We start from the raw sequence: 7,887 nt of genomic DNA, 5'->3' as shown, positions 1-7,887 counted from the left end.
GTTTGTAGGATGGCTAGTATGTTCAGAACTATTGTAGACTATCTTGAAGTCTACTTACTTACAATAGACCACAAGGAACTAAAACAAAGGACTTGTGCATCAGCGACCCTGCAGGACTTTGTCATTAGCAGCAGTGTTTAATGGCATAGCCCGTACATGTGCCCTAGTGCACAAAGCAAGTTGTATCAGTGATGAAGTGTTTCTGACTTCACAGTCTGTTGGGCTGGCATATTCCTGCCATAATCTTAAATAAACAGCATGGGCCACATTGATTTTATTACTCTGCTATTGAAACGTAATTCTTTGTTTTACCCTTGGCAGAATTATTTTAGGAATAGTTTGTCATTGTTCTTACTTATGTTATAAGCAGCTTTGGTTGTTCTTTTTCAGCATTTGCCTTTTGTGTGCTTGCAAGCCTGTTACACAAGTAGTGGTAATAATGTACAAAATATATAACACCTCAGTTTTGCCAGGCTGCTTTGATTATTGCACTGGAAGTAGAAATCTCTTTGTTCAGTACTTTAAGCATTTGAGTGCTTTCTGGTTGCTCACTTTCTGGAGCTGCTGAGCATGCCTACTTAAAGGATTGGCTGTAGCTATGGGATATGTCAAGCTTATACTGACTGCTTAGATTGTTACTTTGTTTAATTTGAACTTGATGTGTCTCATGAGAGTGTGCAGAGACACTGTCTATCCTGTTGTCCATTTGGGAACTACAAACTGCCCCAACTCTTCCAGGAGCGCTTTTACACCACTCTGATATCCTATATTCTCTGCAATGATGCCACAGAGACCTGGGTAACATTTATTGCCTGGTTCCTCTCATCAAGTCCCAAGGACTTGTAGCAAAGGTGGGTTGAGCAGAAAGTAACTTGAAGCAGGAAGCATGTGAACCAAAAGCTGCATCTCTGGAGTAGCAGCTTTATAGTCATCTTGTCCCCTGCTACCAGATTTCCTCCCATGTACAATGGGGTTGCCAACAGCCATCCCAAGAGGCTTGGCTTAGCTTGAATGCCTCAGCAGAGCAGAGAGGCCCTTTCTCCCAAACCTCCTCTTGGGTCAGAGTGGTGAGATCTGTGGCTTTCCTCTGTCATCCCCCTATAAGTTGCCCTCTCCCTCACAGTGAGCTTACAAGCCTGGTCCAAAACCAACACAGCCCAACAGCACACTGAGACTTGGTGTGGGCTGGGGGAAGAGAAGTAAACATGACCTCTTCTTGAGGGTATTCTGGTGACGTTTTCTAGAAGTTGTATCTCCTCCATGGTTGGAGAAAGGGTCTTGCTATTTGGGAGTACTTGAATCTAGGCTCTGCTCCAGAAATGTGGCATTTGCCGTTCTCTTGAAATCCACATATTTGTTCAAGTTAGAAGTCTTGTTATCATTAACTAGAGCTAAAATAAAAAATTATTGCTTTTATTAAGAGAATTAGAATAAGATCAACATGATTCTGGCAGAATCAGAGGACAACTATAGTTGAAGTGCTGACCTACATAAAGAAAAAGAACAAACTGAAAACATTTTCACTTGGTGTCAGTGATAGGAGAAGACGCAACCTTGCCTGCACTAAGCCATGTGCCAAGTCCCATAACTTGGAAGTTCTACATATTGGCAAGCATACAGAACTCATACACTTTTAAAACAGCAAATGCCTACTTACAGCTTTATAGAAACTCTAAAAATGTCTAATTTTAATAACAAGTGGGATATGAATTAAAATGGACTAAAATTAAATTTCCGAAACTAGAATGAGCACTTAAACTAGTGCATACTCAGGAACAGTTCAGATAAAATTTGGTTCTCCTTAGGAAAACATTCTGAATTCCTGTTTTATAGATCAAAGTGGCATGTATTTTTACAAATACACAGGTAATTCAACATAGGCGAAATTGTAGATACGTGTTTCTACGTTGCTTTTAATATAAATCTCAACAGTACCACTCTTTTCCCTTGTTATAAGATTGTTGTTAAGGGAGTGGCTGACTGACCTGCGAACTTGCTGAACTGACTCAGTAGGAAACCACACTTTTCCCTTGTTATAAGACAGAACTTGATACAGGAATGTCTACTTTTCTTGAGCAGGCACAGATTACCTGTTCAGTGATCAGCCAGCTGTCTGACTGCGTATATCAACTATAGTTCAGTTAATGCACATAGCTAATAGATAGCTTCTGGTTGCATTAAGAGCTGAATGAGAACTGATTTGCGCACAGGATAAAATATGGACTGGAGCCAGTTCATTACTCTGGAATTAAAAGACTATGATTGGAAGCCTTTGGAAAAAAAATTTAAAAATTATTTAAACTTAATATTCTAACTTGAACACTGAAATAGACAAATGTTTTCATGTAGAATTAACTGAGCTGTCACAAAGGCAACCAGCACAATTAGGACCTACAGAGCCACAGCAACTTAGTTGTGCCTTTGTTGCTTTAGTTGATGGAACTAGTGTTAAAAGTAGCAAGTTGCTTTTGGTGTTGACCTGCTGCCTTCTGAGAAGGGATGGAGGCATCCACGCATGCTGTCACACACTACAGGTGTTTGGGAAACTCCGAGAACTAATTGCCGATCTTGAGTCAAACCATGACAAAGGGTGAGAAAGATCCTACTTGATTTTCAGGTATGGGATAGTAGCTGTTCAGCCATTTGTGGAGGTAAAGTATAGTCAGCCTTCTGGGAGGGACTGGGCCATACATTACAGACAGGTGTTTGGAGAATTATCTGGCAAATTTTTAAAAGTTTCTAAAAGCATACAAGTCTAATCTAATGTGTAAAATTGGGACATATTTGACTACATTTTAATGGGGATTTGCACCAGAATAAATCACTGCCAAGCGAAAACTACCATCTCTAAAACATGGAGGTTTCATCTCTTTAACAAACCAGTTTTAAGTATTTTCTATGAGAAGACATTAATTTTCCCTTCAACTCATCCCCAGAAAGGCAGGTGTCTTTATCAGAAGTAATTTTTAAACTATTTTACTTTAAATTACCACACTTCAAAATAATTTTGGTTTTCCTAAAACTGGAAGGAGATTAATTGGTTTTCCCATATGAATGATGTCGCCAAAATTGCTGACCATTTGATCAGTCTTAGGCAGATAGAAAGCAGAGAAAATGTAGGAAGGAAGAAAATAGGCAAGTGTCAGCAACATTAAGCAGAGACATTATTATTGGTGCTACTGATAATGGATTCTGGAATAGCAGAAGCATGCTGGGTCTTTTTATCCCCTTTTCCACTATACGTATGTTATTTTATTTAAGCAAATTAGTTTTCTTCCTCTATGTTATAATATGAACATTTGAACAGAGAAGAGATACTGTGGAAACAATATAGGGAACTAAAAATGGGTAAAATAGTAACTGTGAGTGTTATTTCCCTGTAGGGAAAAAAAAAAAGGGACTTTTACTGATATCTCTTATTTTCCAATTTAACCCATATTTTTTCTCAACATACATGACAAGACGTTTGCCACTTTGTTAGGAATTAAAAACAAAATATGTAAAAATGTCATACTGATACATATCCAAGCTTGAGTAACTGCAGTTGCTGTCTCAATTATTGCTGCCTCAATTATTCCTGCCTCTGCCATCCCAAGACCTTAGCTTGTACTGGGCTTGGCCTGTCTAATCATATCAGGTTGGCACAGCCTGGGCTGAATATCCCACTTTTCTCTGAATGTTGGTGGCATATGCCATTTTGCTCATGGAGAAACTTACGGAGGATCAGACTCTATCATAACAACTTGTTGAGGGATCTTTCCATGGAGACATGCCTCCACATTGGCTTCTTTCCCAGCAGTAACAGAATGCTAAAATATACCAAAAGCTGTGAACAATATATGGGGAAAAAACCCCACACCTGAAATGCACTAGGTGTTGAGAAGAAAACAGTGAATTGCCTTAGATCTGTACAAAAAAATAAGGATCATGTTACCTAGTCATTATCAACAGAACATCTCCAGCAGAAGTCATCTGACAAAGGAGTGTTAAGTTAGGGCACATAACAATGGTACAAGAAGTTTGCCAGATTTAACTGGAAAAATGCCTTTCCATTTTCAGGCACTTCCCACAATGGCAAAAGCAGAAAGAAATTAAGTTCCCAAACTGAAAAAAAAAAACAAAAACCCAAACCCAAAGGGAAAATAACATTTTATCTATGCTGGCAGTTGGCGAGCATTGTTATGCCATGTAACTGTGGTTTCTCTGTTCTGGTAATGCCTGCCTGGGCATGGCCTATAGAAATGCTCCTTGATCTCATGAGTCATTCCCAGGAGATGGCAAACATGGCTACAAGGCTGGAAGACAAGATACATGCTGCAGGATGAGAATCAAAATACCTGGAGGGTGGTTGAAACTATCAAGAGAATATCTATGCAATGACTGTGAAAGGAAAAGAGCATGAAGGAGAGCTGCAGAACGTAATCATAGCACTCTTTTTGCTCCCATTCCTCCATAGCTGCTGTTCCTGTGCAGAGAATCCTTTGCAATCCCATGTCAAGCTGAGGGGGGAGACAGTTGTCTTACTGGTTCCATCCCCGAGACAAGGAGACCAGTAATGGTCCTCCTCGCATATACTTACCATTCTTCATTACATATATACTATAGGACATTAGTAAGTTTTTCAATGGTTTGCTTGGCTTACGGTTTACATTGTCTTGCTGTTTATGTAATCAATAAAAGCTTTTTGTTTCTTGAGCAGATGTTCTTGTTTAAAAGGTTTGTTGAAGGACTCTCATCCTTTTTAAAACGTGGATGTCTTTTGGGGTGGACAGTCAAATTTTTTATGTTGCGGGAGGTCATATTGAATTGCAAATGTCATAGCATATTAACAGAATATGTTCAGCAGCTTCATAATTGATAAGTTCATTAAAAGTGTTGGATGATTTTTTGTTAATCAGTGCATGAAGACCAATTGGGGCACATTTAATGCCCTTGCACCCTACTTTTGAAAATAGAAGTGTCTCCACACACTTGAGTAGCTGATGGAGGCACTGAGCCTCCATCAACCTCTCCTCCTGTACTCCGCAAGGAAGAGCTTTCTGCTGTTCTGCCACCCACTGAGTAGGCATTTGCCTTTAGAAATTTCTAAGACACAATATGCATTGGTAACATAAGGCAGAATTTTCTCAAATGCTTCAAGCCATGTCCTGACATGTTTCCATTTTTCTTACCAACTTCCAGAATTCATGGTCATTCTTCAGATGTTGGTGTTGTAGCTTAGATATTTTTCTCAGATTTCCAGTTGCTGAAAAGCGTATCACCCTGAGAACAGATAAGATCAGATTTCTCAAAATAACAGTACCAATTAATGTCTACAGTATGAGTCTTTGAAAAGTGAGGGAGTGCAATATTTATGCTACCAAAATAGAGTTTTGAAAGACCTTGGCATCAGACACCATTCCAGTGCTTTGTAGACCATGTAGCTTAAAGCAATCCTAGGAGAGAACTAGGGAAACATGTTTTCAGGTTTAATTCAGCATTTCAACAAAAGTGAAGTGAATTAAGAGAAAACATTAGTAAACATAAGTCAATTATGCATTTCAAAACAGTATTCTAATTTAAAACCTGAAAAAATAGTATTCATACTGCAGCTGCTTAAATCTACAAAGCATAAGCTAATTTATAATTTATTTATTTTTAATCTCATTTTGCCTAGTTTATGTTTTGTTGTAAAGAAGGCAAATAATCAATTATTTCTTTAGCTCTATCTAAGGCTGGCTGATATATGATGTTTTTTGTTCCCTTTGTTTCAGTTTTAACAACTTTTTTGTACTTTCATACACACCATCTTATATATCTTGATCTAATTCTGCTCATTTCCTTCTAGATTAAAGAAAAATTAACTTTTTATTTACTTCAAATTTAACAATTAAAGATTATAAGAAGATATTTTATATAGATGTGTGTGTTTACCTGGACAGCAGAGATAACGTCTCAGCTATGCTCTTTAACAACAGTTTTTGACCCAGAGTTTTTCGTAAAAAGACAAGATAAAAGCTGTCATTGAAAATTAATTCTACATTACCAAAAACACGTTTTAAAAACACAGCAATCTGTCCTGTAATATGTCATTGTCATTAAATAATTTCAGCCAATGTGGTTAATAACTTTTGAGAGGTGAAAAAGTACATTAAGCATATCAAAGATACATATATTACCATTGATTTATTAATTTTAAAATGTGGATCAGTTGGCAAATTATAATTTTCTCTTTCTTGTTGCAGAACTTAATAAGAACAAATTGCAGTAGATTTAAGCATCTGTAGGTTTTTTTTGTTAGCACAATTACATTTAAAACTAGGTCTTCATTTCCTGAAGACCAAGTCATACATGCATTCAGCCATGGTGTTACTGAATTGCCATTTCTGTCAGTAGCACAATGAGTTGAAACACCACCACATTCTTGCAGTTTTCTTTGTGGAAGAAAGAAAAGCAGGTTTGACACTAAAGAAATGTTGCATCAGAAAGGTTCACAAGATAATAAGAGCTGGCTGAAAACCAGGATGGTCGTTGTGCCAAAAAGTAATCTAAATTGGTTTTATTTCAAATTTTAAATGTGTTTTAAATTTCATTGCAATTTCAGGGCAGAATTTCTTCTTGTAACAATAATAGTGAGTTTTACTTTGGAAAAGTAAGCTGGATTTTGTGAAGACACTTTTTCTTCCTTACCATAGCATTGGCAGTATGGACTGAATTTGGTTTCCTTTTGTATTTTTCCATACTCTTTGCTTGTTTGAAAAGCATCAAATAAATTGTCATTTCTTGAGAGAATGGCATCTAATGCTGAATGTTACAACTCAAATGTTAACAGAAACTCCTCCTCCATATAGAAGCTTATTTTTTCTAATTGCAGTAATTTCTGTGATGTATACACTAGGATGCTCAAGTACGGTTTGGAAAGACTTCCTAGCTCTAGCAGATGATAGACATAGGGTGACTCTGCATCTTCTGTTTGCTTCTGAAATTACAGTGCTTTTAGAAGTATTTTATTTTGGATTCTTAGTAAACTCTGAGACCTGATCTGAGTCCAGTAGAAATACTTGTGTGGGAGAAGGCATCAGTGTACTTCAGCTTTGTATTCCTATCACTCAGAGCAGTGACTCTTGAAATACAGTTACAACATTTTGGCTCCTGTGGAAATCCTGCTGACTCCCTCCCTGTGAGCCCTTCAGTAGGGGGTCTTGCCAGCAGGCTGTGGGGTCCCAGGGCTGCCCAGCCCTGAGGTGTGGAGACAGATGTGTGATAATGCAGTGACCACAGCCCTCCATGCTGACCAATGAACACTGGGTGCCAAAGATGTCCTAGATCCATGTGGCTTTACCTCCCTTTCATAAGAATATTTTTAAGTCAATATTCCTTCCCATGTCAGAAGGAAACAGGTTCCCCACCAAAAATGGATGTCTTCTTTCTGGTCATCACTGTTAAAGATCTTGAAAGGCACACAGGAAAGTAACATATCATAGTCCCACTGGATGCCAGTGAGAAGCACCTACATAACCATTTGATGTACCTTGGAAAATCTTGGACTCAGCTGTCCTCACACATTCCAGCAAAGGCTTTACATGTCTCATTTGTGGTCTCCAGACTGTCTAATATTTTGTGTCGCTCTTTTTAGCATGGAAACAGTTCTGCTGCAAGGCACAACACGTTCCTGGTGCATTACAAAGTAAATGCCTTGCTGCTCTGAAAACGCCTGTGGCCTGCAATGTGGCAACAGCAGATTCCACTGATGATAGTTTCATACTCTGGGTGTCAAAAAGTTTCTGAAGGACTATGGCTTCCTGTTCAAGCTTTTGCTATATTCCCGGGTTTGCATTTTACCACTTTTTTTTTTCCCCTTCATTGTTCTGCTGCTAGCTATTTTTTCATGAATATCCAGTCAGCAGG

The sequence above is a fragment of the Chaetura pelagica genome, unplaced genomic scaffold, assembly GCF_000747805.2.
Source record: "Chaetura pelagica isolate M959 unplaced genomic scaffold, ChaPel_1.0 scaffold278, whole genome shotgun sequence".
Classification (NCBI taxonomy): domain Eukaryota; kingdom Metazoa; phylum Chordata; class Aves; order Apodiformes; family Apodidae; genus Chaetura; species Chaetura pelagica.
Note: the sequence above shows the minus strand (reverse complement) of the source record.